This window comes from Gorilla gorilla, chromosome 19 (genome assembly GCF_029281585.2).
Source record: "Gorilla gorilla gorilla isolate KB3781 chromosome 19, NHGRI_mGorGor1-v2.1_pri, whole genome shotgun sequence".
Classification (NCBI taxonomy): Eukaryota; Metazoa; Chordata; class Mammalia; order Primates; family Hominidae; genus Gorilla; species Gorilla gorilla.
Window position 1 is genome coordinate 17,322,407 of NC_073243.2, and position 24,295 is coordinate 17,346,701.

A 24,295-nucleotide genomic window follows, 5' to 3' on the forward strand; every position below is an offset into this window, starting at 1 on the left:
CCACAGCTCCTATTATTCCTATGGCCAAATACCGGCTTGGACAGAAATATTCTTCTTGCTCCTATGTAACAGGGAGACTTTCTCGTTTTTCTGAGAATATATTCATGGAAAACATAAACCAACTGTCGTCAAAGTTGCATGAAATCAGGAAATGGAGCGGCCGGGAGAAGGCTGCCATGTGGCCGGATGTTATGTATTTCTAATTAGTGCTATACATCTTTCAACAGCAAGTGTCCTTCTGCTGGGAAACACAACACACTGCCCTTGTTATTGTAACTGTCAGAGAAGTGCTTAAACAGATAATCTCCAGGAAAAGTGATAAACACGTCCCCTCTCCCACCAGTATGTGTGCGACGGTGCTGCCAAAGCAAAGCTGTGCCTGACAGCTCCAGGATGGCAAAGCATCCTCCTGCAGGAAATGGGAGTGAGGCAGGAGGGGCGGAGAGGGAAGAGCAGGGGATGGGAGGCAGGCCCACCTGCCTGGGCCCTCTATGCCGAGCCAAGGGATGGTGGTTCAGAACCACTGCTTCTGATCAATTCCAGTGTTGCCATCAGGGAGAGATTTGAAGGAAACCAGTACCAGTGGGATGGAGTTTGGTTGGTCACAGAAAAATGTGGCAGCGATGGAACTATCAGAGTTCCCTTGGTGCACACAGCCAGTTTCCTGGCAAGAGCATAAGAAGAGTAATGAAGAGAAGACACAGGATGGATGACACATAAGTCTAATGCTCTGATAGCAGCAGAAGGGATTCTGAGGGCACTGGGATCCACGAGCCATTCTAGCCCAGAGAACCAACTATCTGCCTGGCTGCTTCACTAAGAGCTGGAGAAAAATGCAGGCAAGACCACTTATTCACCAATTCCCTCCCCACTGTCTCCTCCCAAAGAAAGGAAATGCATGGTCAGTCACCTCCAAACTACCACCACCTGGAGGCAATTTGTTGGCCCTTATCTTTCCGACATAAGGCTGCTTTTCTCATGAGTCAGTTACCAGTCAGACACAAGGCTGGCACAGTTCCTAAGCAGCCCACCAAAACCTCCTTGTCTACAGGAAGTGGGCAGTGAGAGCATCTTTCAACTGCTGCTGCTTGAGCCACAGAGTTCCCCGTGGCAGCTGCTAGCTGAAGAGGAGGTAGAGGAAGCAGTCGCTGTATAGGAACGAGACAAAAACAAAATCTCAGAGCAAAGGCAGAGATGTCTTTTCATCATTTTATTCCCTGAGGAGCAGAACGAATGAGTCAGCAGAATCAGGCACTAATACACCCAAGCAAATTATTCATGCACAATGGCAAAACAGAAGCTGACTGAGTGTAAAGCAAGTCATAACATTTCCCTAAACTGATACAGCCAAGTGACATGGTGGAATATTTGTCCCCACCCAAATCTCACGTCGAATTGTAATCCCCACTGCTGGAGATGGGGCCTGGTGGGAGGTGTCTGGATGGTAGGGTGGATCCCTCAGGGCTTGGGTGCTGTCTCTGTGGTAGTGGCTGAATTCTTGCAAGATCTGGTCCTTGAAAAGTAGGTGGGACTGCCCCACTCTTTGCTCCTGCTTTCGCCATGTAAAGTGCCTGCTCCCCTCTCGCCTTCTGCCATGATTGTAGCCTTCCTTAGGCCTCCCTAGAAGCCGAAATGCTTCCTGTACAACCTGCAGAACCGTAAGTCAATGAAACCTCTTTACTTTATAAATTATACAGTCTTAGGTATTTGTCTATAGCAATGCAAGAACGGCCTAATGCAACAAGACAAGACAGAAGAAGGTGGAAGGTAATTTCCTCCCTAGGAGCCCTCGCTGTCAGTGTTCCCTTTGGATTTTCTTCTAAAGCTCTTCTGAAAGTAGGGAAATATGGGGGCAAAGGAAATCCCAATCTTCTAACAAAATGACTTCTCCCATTAATTCCGAAAACACTTGAGTGCCCAATTGTGGAGGATATAAAGGAAAGTAGGATCCTGTCTGGGAGAAGAAGATAATCTAATAAGGAAGACAGGAAGAATACATACATACTCAAGTAACTATAATTCAAGACAATGTACTACATATCATAAGGAAGATGAAAGTAAGATGTTTATGTCACCAGAGGGTGAGGAAACCATTTCAGCTAGCATGTAACAGAGAAGGTTTCATGGAAGAGACCTTTGTTTTTGAGACAGATTCTCACTCTGTCATCCAGACTGGAGTGGTGCAGTGGTACAATCGTGGCTCACTGCAACCTCTGCCTCCTGGGTTCAAGCAGTCCTCCCACCTCAGCCTCCCGAGTAGCTGGAATTAGAGGCACGCACAGTTTCACCATGTTGGTCAGGCTGGTCTCCAGCTCTTGGACTCAAGTGATCCACCTGCCTCGGTCTCCCAAAGTGCTGGGATTACAGGCATGAGCCACCATGCTCGGCCAGAAGAGACCATTTCTAAGGTGGGCTGGAAGAGACGAACAATGATGGAGTTGGTGGATGCAGGGGGAACCACATGTACTACTTGAGGCACGCAAGTACTGTGTGTGCTGTGCTCTGCCTGGAACCACAAAGTATAGGGCCTGCAATGCCAGAACAGGGAACACGAACTTGACTCAACAGTGAGGGAGCACTCACTCAAGGTTCTTGGATGAAGCAATGAGTGAATATTTTATAAAGATTAATCTAGCTAAAGCATTTAGGACTAATTAGGGTAGCTGGAAAAAGGTAACAATGAGGGAGACCAGTTGGGAAGCTAAGAGAGCATGAACTTGTTTGAAGCAAGCGAAATTACATGTAAAGCACTCATAAAGTTTATAATGCCAAGTAAGGGTAACATCTTCTTATAATAGAGGTAGAAGAGGGAATGAAAAGCAGTGCACAGATATGAAAATTACCGCAGAAAGAAAATCAAAAGAGGCCAGGCACGGTTGCTTACGCCTGTAATCCCAGCACTTTGGGATGCTGAGGCAGGAGGACTGCTTGAGAGCCCAGTAGTTCAAGACCAGCCTGAGCAACAGAGTAAGACCCTGTCTCTACCAAAAGAAAAAAAAAACAAAAAAAAAAACAAGAAAGAAAAATCAAAAGAGGCTGGAGATAATGCTTTTGAGGGGGTATGTGGGGGTGAAGACTGCTGGAGCAGGTCAAAGACTCTCACGTGTATTCTCGGCAGGTTCCAGAGGATCCTGACAACTCAAGAAGAGTAACAACTCACCAAACAAGATCCAAGTAAGGGGGAAGAAACTCAGGACTGCAAAACACCTGGAGGGAGAGAGGTATGTGTCAAGGAGTCTCCAGGCTCCCTCCCTCTTGGCTCTGGGCCAAGTCCTGTCTTTCCAGAACAAAGACACTTCAGGGGGTCAGAAATACTTGAGGAAGACCTAGCAAGAGGAGGCCTGGGAAGTCTGAACTGGCGCTCCCTGTGGAAGCCATTAGATATTCGGCACTTCATTTGTTTCCAATTCTTGTATGAGTACAGCTCCAGGCTGTGGGGTGACAGGCTCCTCTCTGACGTAATCAGGAAGCAGCTGCAAAATTAAGGAATCCCTCATGACATCATAAAAAGGGTCGATGGTTTACTGGGGAAAGTATAAAAATTAATTACATATTCCCACATGACACCCTTCCCCTAAATCTGTACACACCCTCTCCCACCTCCACACATTCTCTCATCAACAACACCCAGAAGCCACCTCAATGGACAGGGTACAAAAGGGCAAACAAAACCCAGAGAAGGTTCTTTGACGCACTCACACTGTCTGCCCACCTATTTGGAACTTAACAAGCAATACCTTGTCCTGGAATTGTTATTCATAGGGTAGGTTTCCTCAACAGAATTATAAGCCCCTTGAGGGCAAGAGCTATGTCAAGACTTCACATCCTTGGAAATCAGCACCACAGAGAGGTTCAAGAAACATTTGCTGCTCATAATAGTAGGCACACTTGCCTCTCTCACTTTGGATCTAACCATGAATGACATGATTCCACTGTGGCCAGACATAATAACTAAGACATTTTGAGACCTATGTTAGGCAAAGAATATTTATATATATTATCTCAAAGCTTTACAAAAGGATTGCCTAAGTATTATTCTCCTTTTTGACATTTGAGGAAACAGGCTGAGAGAGACTAAATGACCTGTCCAATAACACAAGGCTAGAAAGTGCCAGAGCTGGGATCTGAATCCAGTTCTGTCTGCTCTCATGCCCACACTGTTTGCATATCTGATTTTCACACGCCCGTGACTCAAGCGTCACACTCCCACTGCTCCTCTCTCCTTTGCTATGAACATGAAAAGCTCAGACTACTCCAACCACAGTGCTGCACAAAGAGCTCAGAGATGATGACTGTGTAGAAGCCAAAATGAAAAACATGCCATCGTTTACAATAGTGACAAAGAAAATGAAATATTCAGGTATAAGTCTAACAGAACGTACGGAAACGCTATGCTAAAAATCTGAAAATGCTGATGAAAATCAAAGACAAAGCTAGGCATGGTGACTCACGCCTGTAAACCCAGCACTTCAGGAAGCTGAAGCAGGCAGATCACCTGAGATCAGGAGTTCGAGACCAGCCTGGCCAACATGGTGAAACCCTGTTTCTACTAAAAATACAAAAATTAGCTGGGCGTGGCGGCGTGTGCCTGTAATCCCAGCTACTCGGGAGGCTGAGGCAGGAGCAGGGGAATCGCTTGAACCCAGGAGGCGGAGGTTGCAGTGAGCCGAGAATGCGTCATTGCGCTTCAGCCTGGGTGACAAACTCTGTCTCAAAAAAACAAAACCCAGAAAATAAAAGACAACCTAAAAACTGGGGAGAGTTACCATGTTCATGAACTGAACAACTCGGCATTGTAGAGATGTCAGTTAATTGTTTAATGCAATTGCTATCAAAATCTTAGGAAGGTTTTATGTAGACAATAGATCTATAGGTTTAACGCAACAGCTATCAAAATCTTAGGAACGTCTCACGTAGATAAAGACAAGCTTATTCTAAAGCTTATCTGGAAAAGCATAGGATGTAGAACATTTCAAACAATTCTGAAAAAGAATAAAGCGGGAGAAATCGTTCTCCCTGATGTTAAGTTAATGAAGAAAGGGGCCGGGCATGGTGGTTCATGCCTATAATCTCAGCAATCTAGGGGACCAAGGCAGGACTGCTTGAGATCAGGAGTTTGAGACTAATGTAAACAACATAGCAAGACCCCACCTCTTCTAAAATAAAATTAAAAGGAGGAATATCTTTTCAACAAATGGTACTGAAGCAATTAGACATCTGTATGCAAAAAAACAAAGCAACAAAACCTTGACCTAACTTTCACACTTATACAAAAATTATCTCATAATAGATCAAAGACTTATATATAAAACATAGGACCATAAAACTCTTAGAAAAAAAATGGAAGAAAATCTTCAGGACCTAGGACTAAGAGTTCTAAGACTTAATGCCAAAAGTACAATCCATAAAAGGAAAAACTGATATACTGGATTTCATAAAAATTAAAAACTTTTGCACTGCAAAAGACCCTGTAAAAAGATGAAAAGGCAAATGATAGGCTAGGAAAATCTATTTGTAAACCACATATCTGCCGAAGAACTAGTAACCAGATTATATATAAAACTCTTAAAACCTGGCCAGGCGCGGTGGCTCATGCCTATAATTCCAGCATGCTGGGAGGCCAAGGTGGGAGAATTGCTTGAGCCCAGGAGTCTGAGACCAGCCCTGGCAACATAGCAAGACTGTGTCTCTAAAAAAAAAAAAAAAATTTAATTAGCTGGATGTGGTAACATTTGCCTGTAGTCCCAGCTACTTGGGAGGCAGAAGTGGGAGGATCACTTGAGCCTGGGAGGTCAAGGCTGCAGTGACCCGTGACAGTGCCGCTGCACTCCAGCCTGGGTGACAGAGACCCTGTCTCAAAAAAACAACACATAAAGAAAAATAAACACAAACCAAAAAACAAAAAACCTCTCAAAACTTAACAGTAAGAAAACAACAATACATTTAGAAAATGGGCAAAAAAAAACAAACAGATATTTCATCAAAGAGGATATACAAATAGAAAATAAGCACAAGCAAAGATGTTCAATATAATTAGCCATTAGGGAAATGGAAAATAAAACTACAATGAGATCTCATTACATATCTATCAGAATGGCTAAAATAAAAAACAGTACCACCACCAAATATTGGTAAGGATGCTGGGAAATCGGATCACATGTACATTGCTGATGGAATGTAAAATGGTATAGCTGCTCTGGAAAAGAGTTTGGCAGTTTCTTCTAAAACTAAAAATGCACTTATGATATGATCCAGCAATTGAACTCTGGGGCTTTATCCTGAAGAAATGAAAACTTACGTTTAGAAAAAAAACCAGTATGTAAATGTTCATAGCAGCTTTATTCGTAATGGCCCCAAACTAGAAACAACCCAAATGTCTTTCCACAGGTGAATGGTTAAACAACTGTGGAATATCCGTACCAGGGGAATACAGGGAATACTACTCAGCAATAAAAAGGAATGAACAACCAATACGTGCAGTGAGTTGGACAGACTCCAGGAAATTATGCTTAGTGAAAAGCCAGCTTCAAAAGGTTATATACTGTACAATCCCATCTATATAATATTCTTGAAATAATATATTTATAGAGATGGAAAACAGATTAGTGGTTGCCAGGGGTTAGGATTGGGGGCTGAAAGGCGGTAGGGATGGTTCTAAAGCATAGAGCAGGAAGGAGCTTTGAGTGTTGGGAAAGTTCTGCATCTTGATTACAGTAATAGTTACATGAAGCTACATGTGTGATAAAATTGCACAGAACCACACACACACACACACAAGTGCAAGATAACTTGTGAAATCTGATTAAAGTCAGTGGATACCAATGTCAATTTCACGATGTTGATATATACTAAAGCTATGCAAGACATGAAAAATGGGGAAGGACAGGTGAAGGGTGCATAAGACCTCTCTGTACATTTTTTAAACAACTTCCTGTGAATCTGTAATTATTTCAAAATAAAAAGCTTTAAACAAGTAAACACAACAAAAAAAGTAAACCCAAATAAAACCGAAGAAGATCTGACACAGCATTCCAGAAAGTTTTACACAGAAAAGGGTTACTCAGTCACTTGGGGGATACTTTCTCAATTAACAGTAGCTGATTACCCTGTCCAGATGCTGGAGCCCCTTGTTCTCATCTTCTGCTGCCTGGCCCGAGCTGGTGGAGATGCCCAGTTGTGGCTCCTCACCAGGCTTAAACAAGAAACTGTCAGGGGCAACCAGAAGGAAAATAAAATAAATTAAAAAAAAAAAAAAAGGGAAAGTTCACTGAAGACAGAACTTCTGTCTAAAGAATAAGGAGTATAGCAAGAGAACTTCATCATCGAGGCTGTGAATCACTGGATCAGTAAATTCCATGGCAAGCAGCACAAAGTGAAGGTGATGAGAAAGTGAAGAAAGATGATGAATGAATTGCAGAAACTGAGCGAGCAGTTAAAAAATGTTCTTGCTTCTCAAAAATAGGGTACACATCTCAAACCAATGGTATGCACATTCTTCAAGAAAGGGCAGTCAGAGGAAAAAGCGGCTTCAAACGTGAGTCTGAGTACTGTTTTCTTCATAAAGGAAACTACTTAGGCATTTTCGGTGTTGCTTTGGATCATCAATCAGATGGATATTAAGGTATTTATTTTTGGCCAGGCATGGTGGCTCATGCTTATAATCCCAGCACTTTGGGAGGCTGAGGTGGGAGCATCACTTGAGCCCAGGAATTCGAGACCAGCCCAGGCAATACAGTGTGAGACCCAGGAGGTTGAGGCTGCAGTATTGTGGAGTGATTATGTCACTGCACTCCAGCCTGGGTGACAGACCAAGACCCTGTCTCGAAAAAATAAAATAAAATAAAATAAATAAAAATAAATAAATAAATAAATAAAAATAAAAAAGATTTAATTTTGATTTTTAAAAAAAATATTTTTGTAGGCCAGGCACAGTGGCTCACACCTGTAATCCCAGCGCTTTGAGAGGCTGAGGCGGATGATCACTTGAGTCAAGCCAGGAATTCGAGACCAGCCTGTGGGCCAACGTGGCGAAACCCCATCTCTACAAAAAATACAAAAATTAGCCGGGTGTGGTGGCGTGTGCCTGTAGTCCCAGCTACTCGGGAGGCTGAGGCAGGAGAATCGCTTGAACCCGGGAGGCGGGGTTGCAGTGAGCTGCGATTGCGCCACCGCACTCCAGCATGGGTAAGAGAGCACGATTCTGTCTCAAAAAAAAAAAAAGGTTTGTTTTTTTTGTTTGTTTGTTTGTTTTGAGACGGAGTCTCACTCTGTCACCCAGGCTGGAGTGTAGTGGTACAATCTTAGCTTACTGTAACCTCTGCCTCCAGGGTTCAAGCGATTCTCCTGCCCCAGCCTCCCGAGTAGCTGGAATTACAAGTGCCCACCACCACACCCAGCTACTTTTTGTATTTTTAGTAGAGACGGGTTTCGCTATGTTGGCTAGGCTGGTCTTGAACTCCTGACCTCAAGTGATCCACCCACCTCGACCTCCCAAACTGTTGGGATTACAGGCGTGAGCCACCGTGCCCGGACAAAAAAAACTTTTTGTTTTTTTTAAGTGTCAGCAGTAAATGAATTTTATTTTAGGTAAACTTTGCTGAAAAGTAGAGACTAAAAGGGATTCAACCTGCATATACCTTTTTTAAAAATGTGAATTTAAGCCCTGTATTCCTTATTTTTTTTTATTATACTCTAAGTTCCAGGGTACATGTGCACAACGTGCAGGTTTGTTACATATGTATACATGTGCCATGTTGGTGTGCTGCACCCATCAACTCGTCATTTACATTGGGTGTATCTCCTAATGCTATCCCTCCCCTTCCCCCAACCCCACGACAGAAAAAAAAAAAAACTTTTTGTAGACAGGGTCTTGTTTTGTTGCCCAAGCTGGTCTCAAACTCCTGGCCTCAAGTGATCCTCCTGTCTCAGCCTCCCAAAGTGCAAGAATTAAAGGCATAAGCCACTGCACCTAGCCCTAGATATATACAAACAGACACACATACACACAATTTAATTTAATTTTATTTATTTATGAATGAGACAGGCTCTCGCTCTGTTGCCCAGGGTGGAGTGCAGTGGCGCAATCATAGCTCACTGTAGCCTCAACTTTCCAGGTTCAAGCAATCCTCCCACCTCGGCCTCCCAACCTCCTGGTCTCAAATTCCTGAGCTCAAGTGATCCGCCGGCCTTGAACTCCCAAAGTGCTGGGATTACAGGTGTGAACCACCACACCCGGCCCAATATTTATTTTTTAATTGGCAGCATCAACTACAATACTCTGATAAATAGCCCCTTTGCCAATGTATCTGTAATTACAAATCAAACATTTTCTAAAAAGTAGGTGATTTCATCGGAATCAAACATGTTTGCTTTTCAAAAGACAAAATGAAAAGGAAAGCTACAGAAAATTATCTCACTGGGAGAAAATAATTGTAAAAGATACATCTGACAAAGGACTCAGAACTGAGGTATATAAAGAACTCTTTCAACTCAGCAAAATAAACAAAAAATTGGGCAAAGAAGATATATGGATGGCAAGTAGGTACATGAAAAGATGCTCAACATTACTAATCATTAGGGAAATGCAGATCAAAATCACACACACAACTCCATACCCAACAGCATGGCAATAATAGAACAGATGGACGAACAATAACAAGCATTGGAGAGGATGTCAAGTAACTGAAATTCTCACACACTGCTTTAAGAATGTTAAATGAGACCGGGCACGGTGACTCACACCTGTAACCCCAGCACTTTAGAAGGCTAAGGTGGGTGGATGGCTTGCGGTCAGGAGTTCGAGACTGGCCTGATCAACATGGTGAAACCCCATCTCTATTAAAAATACAAAAAATATTGGGCGTGGTGGCAGGCACTGTAATGCCAGCTACGCAGGAGGCTAAAGCAGGAGAATAGCTTGGGAGGTGGAGGTTGTAGTGAGCCGAGACCACGCCACTGCACTCCAGCCTGGGTGACAAAGTGAGACTTGATTCAAAAAAAAAAAAAATGTTAAATGCTATAACCACTTTGGCAGTATCTTAAAAAGTTAAACACCAGGCTGGGTGCGGTGGCTCATGGCTGTAATCTCAGCACTTTGGGAGGCCAAGGTGGGTGGATCACTTGAGGCCAGGAGTTCGAGACTAGCCTGGCAAACATGGTGAAACCCCATCTCTACTAAAAATACAAAAATCAGCCGGGCATGGTGGCTGGTGCCTGTAACCCCAGCTACTTGGGAGGCTGAGGCAGGAGAATCGCTTGAACCCAGAAGGTGGAGGTTGTAGTGAGCTGAGATCATGCCGCTGCACTCCAGCTGGGGCAACAGAGCGAGACTCCATCTCAAAGGAAAAAAAAAAAGTTAAGTACCAAACGACCCAGCTATATCACTCACAGGTATTTACTCCCTAAAAATGAAACCATACGTGCACGCAAAGAATGTTCATAGCAGTTTTACTCATGAAGGTTAAAAACTAGAGGAGAAAACACCAAATATCCATCAACAAGTGAACGGATAAATAAACTGTGGTATATCCACACAGTGAGGACTATTCAACAATAAAAAGGAACAAACTACTTAATCATTCGAATGTCAAAAACAGACTCACACCTGTAATCCTAGCACTTTGGGAAGCCAAGAGAGGAGAGGATCACACGAGCCCAGGAGTTTGAGACCAGCCTGAGCAACATAGTGAGACCCTACCTCTAGCAGAAAAAAATAAAAAATTAGCCTGCAGTGGTGGCAGGTGCCTACAGTCTCAGCTATTTAGGAGGCTAAGGCAGGAAGATCACTTGAGCCCGGGAGTTCAAGGCTACAGTGAACTAAGAACATACCACTGCTTTCCAGCCTGGGTGATAGAGCAAGACTGTGTCTGAAAAAGGAAAAAAAAAAAAAAATAGAGTAATGACATTTAGAAACACATTAGTCTGACCCTTCACTTGAACTGTTAAGAGTTCATAACTGGAGGCTAATTTGATAAAGAAAAGTAGACATACATGAGTACACAGTATGTAACAAAGCCTTGGACAAGGTGTTTTGCGTATTTTAATCTAACACTCAGAAAACCCCTGAGAATTGGCACTGATAACCTGCTTTATGAACAAAGAAACTCAGCCTCAGGGAGGGTAAGTAAACTTTCGTCATCAAGGTCACACAGCTGGCAAGTGGCTGAGTAGAGAATTCTCACCCTCCATCAGGTTGATTCCAAAGCTCCGTACAGCATTACGACACAGCTGCTGCCTTCCGCAGGTGAGACAATGATCTCCAGAAGTGCTAGGCCCCCTCCAGAGGACAGCCTGGCTTTCCCTTCTTCTTTATATAGGACTCCAGGGCCAAGAAATGTCCTGGGAGCTCTATCAATACATCTTGGCAAGAAAGACAGCAAACCATCTACTCTCTACAAGAAAAAATGAAAACACTTCTAAATGGGTGCTTCACTTGTTCCAGGAAATACCCATGCAGTTTTAGAAATGGTACTCCAATAGATTTCCTGGAAAATAAATAAATAAGTAAGTTGCCAGTCAAAACACACTTTGGCCATTTCCACCTTAGTTGTGTCTCTGGATTGATATTTTTGTTACTTACAGGTTACTGTCTGAGCCCAGAGTTATTCAATACACATCCCCTCTTGGGCAGGACAGAGCTGCTGCCAGCAGAATAGCATGCTGGCACTGGACAAGTCCCTTAGTAATGGGGCCCAGGAGAACGAGGGCCTGCCATTCCAGCATCTCATTTGGAAGAGTTACAAGCAGATCTTGCAGGACAGAGTTTCTGCTTCTACACTGCTTGCCAGACGTTTTGGGAAGCTTGCCTCTCTCCCAGTATTTGAGGAAAAGCAAAGGAAGAGTAGAAAAGCATGGCAGGTCTTTAATTAAACAAGACAGGTAGTCCCTATGGAATCCCATACAGCAGATATGAGGTGTCTTGTGTCAAAAGTTATTTAAGGTTGTGGAGGAGAAGTGATATGAAAGAGGCTTCCTAAGAGGCATACCCATTAGCCAATCTAGAAGGAAGTTTTCCTGTTAACAGTCACGAGGAAGAAATACAGCTATATCACTTTTAATAAAGCAAGGAGAGATTTGGCTGCTGATTCAGACACACACCTTGAAACCCACCTCTGCTGGCGTGAAGCTTCAGGAGCACTTTGAGCCAGAAGTAAAAATTAGGGAGGGATAATGCCTGCAGACACCCTGATTCAGAGAAACTCCATTGACAGGGCAGGCAGAGGGGCAGGGAAGTGTTCTGCTTCCATTTTTACAAATTAACTCAATTTCTTTTCATTCTGTGGCTTCCTAAACGATTTTTTTTAAGAGATGGGGTCTTGCTCTGTTGCCCAGGCTGGAGTTGAGTGGCATGGTCATAGCTCACCACAGCCTTGACCTCCCAGGCTCAGGCAATCCTCCCACCTCAGCCTCTGAAGTAACTGGGACCACAGGCATGTGCCACCATGCCCAGCTAAGGATTTTTAAAAGTCTGACAGTGTTTGTAAACAACGCCAAAAATAAAACAATTCCGAGACAGGTGAGACAGAAAGGTACCTAGAATAAAAAGGACCTCTTGGAGGCCTTCTGAGAAGTTAGCTTTTTCAGGAAGCTTCCAGAATGTAAAGATTAGAGTCATCAAACAAACTTTGAGGGGTCAGTACTGAACAATAAGACCAATGATAAGGCACAATTTTTTGGTGGTTACCTTGTGAATATCCAGATCTGCACATTCATTTGACTCTGCTCCAGAAACTCACCCCAAAATGGTTCCTCAAGGCCTCAGAATCCATGATCAATGTCCAAACCAAACTGCGAACGTAATGACTTCATCCAACCCCACCCACTGTGGTGCATCTAGTTTTAAAGTAGAGGTCAGGAGAATAATAAGCTAGATAAAAGCAGTTATGCCAAGGAAGGAAGTGAGAAAGCAGCAATGAATGAAGGTGACTAGAAATGTGCTAAGGTGCCAGCTAGTCTCCTGACCTAGAAGCTGTGGAATCGACATACCTTTTAATAATAATGCTTCCAGCTGGGCATGGTGGCTCACGCCTATAATTCCAACACTTTGGGATGCAAGGTAGGCGAATCACTTAAGCTCAGGAGTTCCTGGCCAGCCTAGGCAACGTGGCAAAACCTCACCTCTATTAAAAATACAAAAATGAACCAGACGTAATGGCACGTGCCTATAACCCCAGCTAATCAGGAGGCTTAGGAAGGAAGATCGCTTCAGCCTGGGAGGCAAAAGTTGCAGTGAGCTGAGATCATGCCACTACACTCCAGCCTGGGCAACAGAGTAAAACTCTGCCTTAACAGTAACATAGCCCTTCCAAATTTGTACTCAGTTGCTGGACTGGTCAATTTGTCTATACACTTACCGAAACCAATATACATTGTTTGAAACCTGTATGTATCTAGTTTTTGGTTTTTTTTCTGAGACTGAGTCTCGCTTTGTTACCCAGGCTGGAGTGCAATGGCGCGATCTCAGCTCACTGCAACCTCCGCGTCCCAGGATCAAGCGATTCTCCTGCATCAGCCTCCCAAGTAGCTGGGATTACAGGTGCTCACCACCATGTCTGGCTAATTTTTGTATTTTTAGTAGAAATTGAGTTTCACCATGTTGGCCAGCCTGGTCTCGAACCCCTGACCTCAAGTGATCCGTCCATCTTGCTGGGATTACAGCAATTACTCCCAAATTGCTGGGATTGCAGGCGTGAGCCACCACACCTGGCCTGTATCTAATTTTAAACTAGATTAAAATTTTTTATATTTACTCTTTTATACCACAATTCACAAAAGATTTGTGACAACTTACAGCAAAATCACATAAAATGAGATAACATTAAAGTAGATTAGAGAATCAAGACCAAGAAAAAGGAAAAAATGTCAATCACATGGGTTAACAGCCTACCATAAACGGACTTAAAATTTCCTGTCAGCCAAAGCAAAAGAGGAAACACCAATAACTGTATAGTTCTCATTATTAGAAAGGAATAAGTGTATCAATTCTTCAGGAAAAACAACTTTTTCTCAGCACTGAGTTCTAAAATAATTTTTTAAAGCATGGACTCTATGCAAGAGATAGTATATGAAAAAAGTGAACAATAATCTTACAGATATATAGATAAATATATATGTGTATACATATATATATGTATATATATATATATATTTTTTTCTTCCCAGACAGATGCTAGCTCTGTCACCCAGGTTGCAGTACAGTGCCGCAATCTCAGCTCGCTGCAACCTCTGCCTCCCAAGCTCAAGCAATTCTCGTGCCTCAGCCTCTTGAGTAGCTGGGACTACAGATATGTGCCACCATGTCTGGCTAATTTTTATATTTTTAGTAGACGTGGCATTTAACCATGTTGGCCAGGCTGGTCTCAAACTCCTGACCTCAACTGATTCACCCGCCTTGGCCTCCCAAAGTGCTGGGAGCATAGGCGTGAGCCATTGCACCCAGCCTGAAAATATTTTTTATAACACATAGCCTCTTATCACATGCTGTTAAAAGATACCCCAGAAATAGTAACCTAAAGTTATCTATATGGTGAGACAAAATACATATATATATAAAATTCTAAAAATATTTTTCCAAAACCCATATATAGGAATAAGTTATATATTCATAGATACATGGTGTTTTAAGAAGCTCTATAGGCCAGATGCAATGGCTCATGCCTATTAACCCCAGCACTTTGGGAGGCCGAGGCTGGAGAATCACTTGAGTCCAGCCTGGGCAACATAGCGAGACTCCATCTCTACAAAAAAGATAAAAAATAAAATTAGTTGGGCAAGGTGGCATGCTCCTGTAGTTCCAGCTACTCAGGAGGCTGAGGTAGGAGGATCACTTGTACCCAGGAGTTCAAGGCTGCAGTGAGCTATAATCACACCACTGCACTCTGGCCTGGGCAACAAAGCAAGATCTTGTCTCTAAAAAAAAATAATAAAATTTGGCGGGGAGCAGTGGCTCATGCCTGTAATCACAGCACTTTAGGAGGCCAAGGCAGGTGGATTGCCTGAGGTCAGGAGTTCGAGACCAGAGACCAGCCTGACCAACATGGTGAAACCCCCTCTCTACTACAAGTATAAAAATTAGCTGGATGTGGTGGCGCATGCCTGTAATCCCAGCTACTTGGAAGGCTGAGGCAGGAGAATTGCTTGAACCCTGAAGGCGGAGGTCACAGTGAACTGAAACTGTGCCAGTACACTCCAGCCTGGGCAACAGAGTGAGACACCTTCTCAAATAATAATAATAATAATGAGAATGATAATAATAAAACAAATTAAGATGAAAGTAAAATATTTTTAAAAAAGATCTATAAAACTAAATTAAAATAACACTAGGTCAGGCACGGTGGCTCATGCCTATAATCCCAGCACTTTGGGAAGCCGGGGCAGGCAGATCACTTGAGGCTAGGAGTTCAAGACCATGCTGGCCAACATGGTGAAATCTTGTCTCTACTAAAAATACAAAAAAAAAAAAAAAAAAAAAAAAATTAGCAGGCATGGTGGTGCATGCCTATAATCCTAGCTACTCAGGAGACTGAGGCATGAGAATCACTTGAACTCAGGAAGCAGTGAGCCGAGGCCGAGATGGCGCCACTGCACTCCAACCTGGGCAACAGAGCAAGACTGTGACTCAAAAAATAAAACACAACAAACAAAAAACCCCACTAAGTTAGAAAATGATCAGTTTTATTTCAAAATTATCCATGATGGGTTTCTTTAAATAGAGGGATACCTGCTATCTAATGCAGTTGTTTAGTCAACATTCTGTACATGACACCTCTGACTAAGGGTCAGAGAAACCCAAATGCAAAAATGCTTTACAGCTGATCATGAACGATCCATCCAGAATGAGGAATGAAGAATTCTAAAGTCCTAAAGAAAAACTCTAGATAAATGAGAAAGTGACATACACTAGAAAAGATTGTTTTAAAAAGATCAATGATATATTAAAATATCTGTAATTAAATATATACATATATAAACACAAATGTATGGATATAAAGGGGGAATTGTCTAGATTGTAAAATTTAATTTAGGCACATTTTTGGAATATTTCTACAACAAAAAGTATAACAGTATGCTATAAAGCAAGGGGATTTAAAAGCTACATTTATATTTTAACACTGGTAGCGAGAACAAAGCTCCATAAATGTGGGATTAGCAACCCCCTGCCAAACAGACAGTTTTTAAAGCACCAGTTCAACTTTATTTTCTTGGTGAGATTTCCTCCATTTAGAGGATAGAACTGACCTGCTTCTGCCTGGCTCAAAAGACCTAACAGGTTTATTTATAGACCACTGCCTTGCTTCTTTAAAAGGGCCCCACACTTGCCGGGTGCGGTGGCTCATGCCTGTAATCCAAGCACTTTGGGAGGTCGAGGTAGGAGGATGGCTTAAGCCCAGGAGTTTGAGGCTGCAGTGAGCAATGTTCGTGCCACCGCACTCCAGCCTGGGCGACAGAGGGAGACCGTGTCTCTCTAAAATAAATAAATAAATAAATAAATAAAGGGTCCCACATCAAAAGACGGCGAATGACCACAGTCAAGAGACAAAATAGCAAACCTGCCTCCACACTCCTGAATGGCCATTCTCCTACCCCCACTCTCCACAGTTTACGTCTTTCCTCTCCCTTGCCTAAGTCGTTCCTTCAAGATCCAGCATGTATCAGACCTGTACTACAGGCCTCCTCCTCTGGATTCTGGCAGTATTTCTACCTGTAACACTCACCAGGTACGTGGGCTCACAGCTGTCCTCGTACAGGATTTACAATTCACCAAGCTGCCCCACTAGCCTAGAAATCCCAACAGGGAGGGGTCCACAGCACAGACCCCACCAAATCTGAAGTGCTTACTGCAGCGCCTGGGTGTTGAAGCTGATCTGAACGGTACTTCACATGGTGCTGAACCAATTCGTTTCTTTATACTCACACAGTCAGCATTCACCAAGTGGCTACTACAAGTAAGGATCTGTGCTGGGCACTTAGTTTTTGAAGATGAATCAGACATAAACTGGACCTTCAAGGAGCTGAAGTCTAACAGGACTTGCTTATGCTATCAACTATAAATCAAAGAAGAAAGTGAAAAATCTCTTAAGAAGTTTAAAGAGGCATGAAATGATGATGTGAATGATGAAACTCACTGTTGATATAGTTTGGACAGAAAAAGGTTGCAAACATGAATATAAAACCACTAAAATTATGGTACACACATATCGTGGAATAGATAGCCGTTACAAAGAGTAACATGTCCAGGTGCGGTGGCTCATGCCTGTAATCCCAGCACTTTGGGAGGCTGAAGTGGGTAGGTTGCCTGAGCTCAGGAATTCGAGACCAGCCTGGGCAACAAAGTGAGACTCCATTAAAATTAGCTGGGCGTGGTAGCATGTGTCTGTGGTCCCAGATACTGGGGAGGTGAGGTAGGAGGATGGGTTAAGCCCAGGAGGAGGAGCTTGCAGTGAGCCGAGATCACACCACTGCATTCCGACCTGAATGACAGAGGGAGACCTTGTCTCAAAAAACAAAACAAAAGAGTAAGGTGTAAGACAGCTCTATTTGTTTTCCGGTTTTGTAGTGAGATGGAGTCTCCCTCTGCTGCCTAGGCTGGAGTGCAATGGCGCCATCTCAGCTCACTGCAACCTCTGTCTCCCGGGTTTAAGAGATCAGCCTCCCAAGTAGCTGGGATTACACGTGCACGCCACCACGCCCAGCTAAAATTTTTTTTTTTTTTGAGGTGGAGTCTTGCTCTGCTGCCCAGGCCAGAGTGCAGTAGCGCGATCTCGGCTCTGCAACCTCCACCTCCCAGGTTCAAGCGATTCTCCTGCCTCAGCCTCCTGAGTAGCTGGGACTACAGGTATGTGTCACCACGCCCCAGCTAACTTTTGTATTTTTAGTAGAGATGGGGTTTCACCATGTTGGCCAGGCTGGTCTTGAACTCCTGGCCTCACGTGATCTGCCCACCTTGGCCTCCCAAAGTGCTAGGATTACAGGCATGAGCCACTGCACCCAATCTAAATTTTTGTATTTTTAGTAGAGACGGAGTTTCACCATGTTGGCCAGGCTGGTCTCGAACTCCTGACCTTAATGACCCACCCGCCTTAGCCTCCCAAAGTGCTGGGATTACAGGCGTGAGCCACCGTGCCTGGCCAAGATAGCTCTATTTGTAAAAATATATGTATACAAAAGTGACACAACAATTAAAGCTACCATTTACTGAACCCTTACTGTATGCCAGGCAGGGAAGAGGGGCAGAGAGGCAAGCAATATGCAGAAAACAGAGGTACAGAAAGAGGCCTTCACTGAGACCTTCACTGAGACTTGTTCTCAGCTAAAGAAAGGCACTTCCCCCAAATCACCGCACCTTCCCAGGTAACCTACATCCAACTACTTGGTGGGGAGAGAGAGGGGGTATAAAGATTCAGCCCCTTTGACCCAATTTGGGAGTACTTGGGAGAGTTAGCCTAGGTCCAGAGCTCCTTGCAGGACTGGGTAAGCCCTTTGTTATAGCTGCAACACAGTTCAATTTCTCCCTCTGCCCCAATCCAGCTTCCTGCATGCAAATATCCATCTTAAGAGTTTGCTTCCTGGGGGGAACCTGACAAGTGAGGGAGAGGATGAACCTTTTTCTTTTCTTTTAAGAGATGGGGTCTCGTTATGTTGCCCAGTTTGGCCTCAAACTTCTGGGCTCAAGCGATCTTCTTTCCTCAGCCTCTTGAGTAGCTGGGACTACTGGTGTGCATTACTGCAAACCAGCTACGGATGAGTCAATTTTGAATAAGCTTGCGATTCCAGGTGAAAATATACAACAAAAAGTTAGAAATGTGGGCCAAAGTTCATGAAAAAGATCAGGGCAGTAAAGAAATTTTTGGGGGTGCACAGAGATGACAGTTGAAACGACAAGATTTTACAATATACTAATGGGGAAAGAGAAAGAGGAGGGCAAACGTAGTATCTTTAGTTAATGCTGATATATTGGATGCTGCACGAGAAAGAGGAAACCCAAGAAACAGGCAGAGAGGATGAGCAAACCGAGAGAAAACAGATACAGCATTTCTGGAAATGCTGTCTGCAGCCAACAAAGGCAAAAGCTTAAAAAAAATAATAAAAAAAAAAAAAAAGCAAGCTAAGAGCTAAGAAGAAAGACACATAATGAGTGCTTAACAAACCCTTGTTAACTAACTGAGTGGGATACATGACCTGCAGGATGCTCAGCTTTTAAACCGAGGTAAGCCAAGACACAGATTAGCTTCTGCTTGAGCAATCTGGAAGAAATCCCCTTCTGAAAGGCTTCTTTCAAGAGCATTCCCAAGGATCTCCTGAACAAACTGCCGGGGTACTTGAGAAGGATCACCATGCTTGACTACCAAATTCCAACCTCAGTCAAACCGATTGACTTTCAAATACATAAAACTTCCTGGAGGAGCTGGATTTTATTAAAAAAAAAAAAAATAGAAAAAAGATACACAGAACATGCTATAACAGGATGTCTTAGACTGGACAACAGTTCAAAGGTGAAAGAAAAAAGAAGTTAACAATCATAAAAAATAAGAAAAAACACATAGACAAATTCTAATACATATATATATTTTTGCTTCAGAACATTTTTTGGGAGGTAAACATTTTTAACAATAGCAACATCATCACTGCCTTGAAGGAAAATAAATAACTCTTCTTAGCCTTGGCACCCTAAAGAAAATAACAAAAAGGTGTTATTTGGGCCGGGCGCGGTGGCTCACGCCTATAATCCCAGCACTTTGGGAGGCCAAGGCAGGTGGATCATGAGGTCAGGGGATCGAGACCATCCTAGCTAACACGGTGAAACCCCATCTCTACTAAAAACACAAAAAATTAGCCGGGCGTGGTGGTGGGCACCTGTAGTCTCAGCTACTCGGGAGGCTGAGGCAGGAGAATGGCGTGAACCCGGGATGTGGAGCTAGCAGTGAGCCAAGATCATGCCACTGCACTCCAGCCTGGGAGACAGAGCGAGACTCCATCTAATTAAAAAAAAAAAAAAAAAAAAAAAAAAAAAAAAAAAAGGGCGTTCTTTGACCTTCAGTCTTGGCTGGAATAAACAGAAAGTAGTTTACCTTCTATGCATAGACGCAGAGAAGGAATATACATTCTGTTACTGTGCCCAACACGGCTATGCCATATTCTTCACTGACTCACTGACTTTCCCTGTTTCCCTCTGGGTGTGGCTGGGGATCCCCACATCCACATCTCTTGCTCCAACTCTTCCTGCCCAACCTGCCAATCAAAAGCCAAGGCTCCAAGCATCACAGACTCCCCAAGAGCCGTTCGGTTATATTTCCCACAGAGATCTGAAAACCTGCTGGAGCTCCAGAAGTCAGTACCAATTTCAAACCTGATCAGCATCTCTGAAAGTCACAGTTACCATATAGCTGAATATTTTTTCATAAATTTAACGCCAGCATGTCTGTGTTTGGAAACTTTGAAAATACACGTTGTATGGTTTACTGCACTGGAAAAGGTGCCAACAGAGTTTCAAAGGAAGGGAAGTGTATAACTGTTTCCTTTCAAATGCATTTTCCAATGGGATCCATTCAGGGAAAAGGCTGGAACTAACTAAAACATTATTAAAACTGTTATGGAAAGAGACAGGGAGATGGAAAAAGATAGACCCAAAAAAGTGAAATACATAAGCAAGAGTGAGATAGACATACGAGGAAAAAGAAAGGGGATCTGGGCAGAGAGACAGGTTGGACAGGGAAATGGGGTGAGATGGAGTTTTGTCTGGCAGTTGCTGTCGTGGTTTTATATTGCTGCAGATCAATCGATCAGGACTGCAGTGCTGCTGGCCCAGTGGCACAAGACAAACCACAGAGTTGGCTTTACGTTCGGCACTTGCGAACTGCTGACCTTCAGTTTTCAAACCAAAAATATTCTTTGGTAAACAGTAATACCAGGTTCAGTCCAACCAGTCAAGAGAAAACAAGGACTACTAACCTGAAGTAACACCCTATTCAGTTACATCAGGCACCAACCCTTCATAGGCATCAACCAGGGATGTCTGCAAACCTGAAACCACACCCTACCAAACTAACTCCAGGTTCTGACTCAACCAACTAGGCAGTGATAACCAGGAATGCTCAAATAAGTGACATGGTGTTTCAAAATTGGCTTAACCGGGACCTACTCAAGCGGGAAGGCCAGTCCACACTCACAGAGCCAGAAACACAGCAATGCCTTCTGAGGTCACATGTGCATGACTCCAGTGGAATCTGCATGCAATGCTCAGGGCAGGGTTTGGCGCTGCCTCACAAAGCCATTACATTTCTAGACAAAGAATTAACAGTTTGTAGTGAGTGGGTTATCTGTTATTTCTTGCTGAATTCATCTAAGCTAGCATGATGCTAAAATTTATCGCCTAAACTGGGATACTTCCGAGAGTGAAGGGGTGTGCTATGAGTAATTCATAAATAGGATCCATCCCTGGGCAAACCAGGACTTACAGTCACCCTGGCCTAAACCACAGGATCTTTTTTCTTCTCTGGGTCAGTATTATAAAACTCTACCTCAGAAGAATCTTTTCAAGAGGCAGAACTGCTCTGCTGAGTGCCAAAGCACTTTCTTTTTGAGCTCCTCCAATGGAGAGGTAAACAAATCAATTAAGTTAACTACAAAAACTAACAAGAAAGATTGAGCTGACAATCAGGATTCTGGAGAAGCTCAAAATTCCAAGCAGCAGCTTCAGAGGAGAAGGGAAATGTGCCACAGATGGAGCTGTGGAGGCTGATCCACCCGGCCTCTCAGCGCTAGGCCCTGATGCCGCAGCCAGCTTCAAACAACAGAATGCAGGGCGGGCAGACGTTGGTGCGAGTTTGCTGAGTTCCAGGCCATCATTCTTGAGGGTGTAATAACCATGGGCTGTAGCACACATGTTGAGGGATGAGGGAAAAAAATAAACAGAGAGACAAAAGAATGAGGATGCACTGCCAATTTCAATTGTGCAGCTTTTATTTTTAAATGCTTATCAAGCTGAGAGAGAGCAGAGTTCTTGGAAAACAAGGTTTCCTTTTTTCCAATGCCAGGGTAAAACACCCTCAAGGATGGGCACTGCACAGACTGTAACAACAAGGAACGTGGCTTTGCATCCTCCCAGCAACAAAGTCTACCATGGATCCCACGCCACTCTGATTTCGGCTCAGCCGAGAACTTGAAATAACGGGCCCACTGCCTCTGGTAAAAACTGCTCTTTTAAAATTTTTTATTAATCTCCAAACTGGCTGTGTTAGAATTACAGCCCATTACCTACCAACTCTCTTCACTAATAAAATAAATTTGTAAAAGGCCTAATTACTACTTTTACTGAACTACACTGTTTGGGGATCAAGTACAGGAAGCTGAGAGCTCAACCATTTGTCAGCCAGGGGATGATGGGGAGAGGACCGGGGGACCTAGAGTCACTACCAGGAACATAAGGCCCAGAGATAAGTCTCAGAACCCATGCCCAAAAAGAAACAAAAGGTCACTAACCCTGTTTTTGTTCTCAACAGCTCCACGAGGATCCATGCCATCATGGCACTTTGGGAGGCCTGTCACGAGTTACACAGGCCTAGGCTGCCCACGCCCCAGCTCAGCAGAAAAAGAGAATTGCAATCCAAGTCAGACAGATCCTGCCTGGACTCTCCGCAGAGAGCCTGGAGAGTCTGACCAGCAAAGAAACAGCAATCTTCCTACCTACCCCACTCTCAATCCCCCACCCCAATCCAGGCTCCCGAAGAAGAAAAACAAACAACAACGAAGCAGGCAATTGCACAAGAGCTGCCGAGTGAAGGCGAGGTGGATGGCAACGGCTTCTCGGCTGTGCCCCGTATCTCTTCCCAGAACACTGATGACAAAGCTGGAGACGTTACTCACATGCTGAGCCAGTCAGCCCCTCACCCAGGGCTGGTGCTGAGAAGTCTGACTAGAAACCGGCAGTCAACGCTGACACACTCATTTATAATAAAAGGTGTATATTAAACAAACTAGTCAAATCCTTAAACAAAAAGTAAGGGCAAAATGTGACTGTCATTCTTAATTGTCCATGCAAAATCCTCCTGGTTAAATTCCATGTGTCTCCTGGACTTTGATAAATGTTATTTCTCCTCTCAAGAACATGAACAGAGATACTGCTGTCGAAGTAGCTCTCTTGGAAAGAAACCTGATAAGAAAACCTGCTATGGCAGGTGAGTGAAACCTGTGAGGGACACCATTTTGGGGGATGACCAGACTGGAACATAATATTTCACTGAGGCAGAGGGGTCTGTGGTTACTTTCTGCATGCCACATGTCTAGCCCTAAAGAACTGAGGAATGCTCTCGACAGGAAAAACACAGCAGCCAATGCTGCGATACCAAAGCCACAACTCCACGGGGCCCTGGAGCCTCTCAAACTAAGCTGCCAGCTAGGGAGCTAACACTAGTTTTGGATAAAACACAGCTCTGGTACAGTAATTAATTTTTTTCTTAACTAGGATTACATTAATTTTCAAGGACTAATGGAGTCCAGCTGTAATGTGAAGAGTGGCTGCTGATGCACAAAGGCACTTGTGCGTACATTATAAACACACACACACATACACACACGCGCGCACACACACACACAGACCTATAAAAAGGATCTACTATAACAGGATATTTTTAGTTTCTACAATGCTGCACTAAAAATACAGTCCCGGCTGATACATCATGGCAGAACTATTCTCTCTCTGTCCCTTCAGGAACAGTTTAAAACATTTATTTTTGTTTCCTTTTGCGATGGTCAGAGTAGAGAGAGAAAATAGCAACTCATTGATAAGAGGAAACGAGACAGACATGAAAAATTGAAAACTACCTAAAAACTCATGGAGAGGTTTATTTTATTAGTTCTTAATAAATATCTTGCAGATTTCCTCAGGAAATACACCAGATCACATGTAAAATAGTTTGATACTGATGTCAACTGCATCAACATATGAAGTCTATTAGGGTGAAGCCGCAGCAGGGTGATCAGCGCGCTGAAAAACTCCACAGTACTTGTGTGGGGGGGGGGGGATCTCACGGCCTTCCAAATTCTTCGAGAGGTAAAAAAGTCAGCCAAGACGCAGAGAGAGAAAGAGAGAGAAAAAAAGATCCCACATCCTGCTTTCAGCTGCCAGCAATGTGAAGTGCCCAGAGATTAATTCTACGTCTGGCCTGGAAATGCGACTTTAAAGCATGAGGGAGGGGAGTGAGGGTGGGTGGGGGGCGGCGAGGAGGAAAGAGGAAAGAGAAGGGCAGGCTAACCGAGGCTGGCAGCAGGCCACCAACCCCTTCCCAAGCCATGTTTCAAT

The 24,295-nt window shown here is 43.6% G+C and overlaps 1 protein-coding gene and 2 long non-coding RNA genes across 7 annotated transcripts in view; 1 reads left to right on the plus strand and 2 right to left on the minus strand.

The window, feature by feature from the left end:
* Positions 1-24,295, minus strand: part of SMG6 (SMG6 nonsense mediated mRNA decay factor) — a 243,451-nt gene that overhangs the window by 132,153 nt on the left and 87,003 nt on the right. The gene's annotated exons all lie outside the window — the stretch shown is intronic.
* On the minus strand, positions 1,178-3,562 carry LOC134757573 (uncharacterized). Its single transcript, XR_010131687.1, has 2 exons — positions 3,161-3,562; positions 1,178-1,648 (listed from the first exon to the last, which is right to left on the minus strand). It is a non-coding gene; the product is annotated as an uncharacterized lncRNA (long non-coding RNA).
* On the plus strand, positions 1,549-22,582 carry LOC129527994 (uncharacterized). Its single transcript, XR_008673111.2, has 4 exons — positions 1,549-1,658; positions 3,119-3,221; positions 22,032-22,182; positions 22,497-22,582. It is a non-coding gene; the product is annotated as an uncharacterized lncRNA (long non-coding RNA).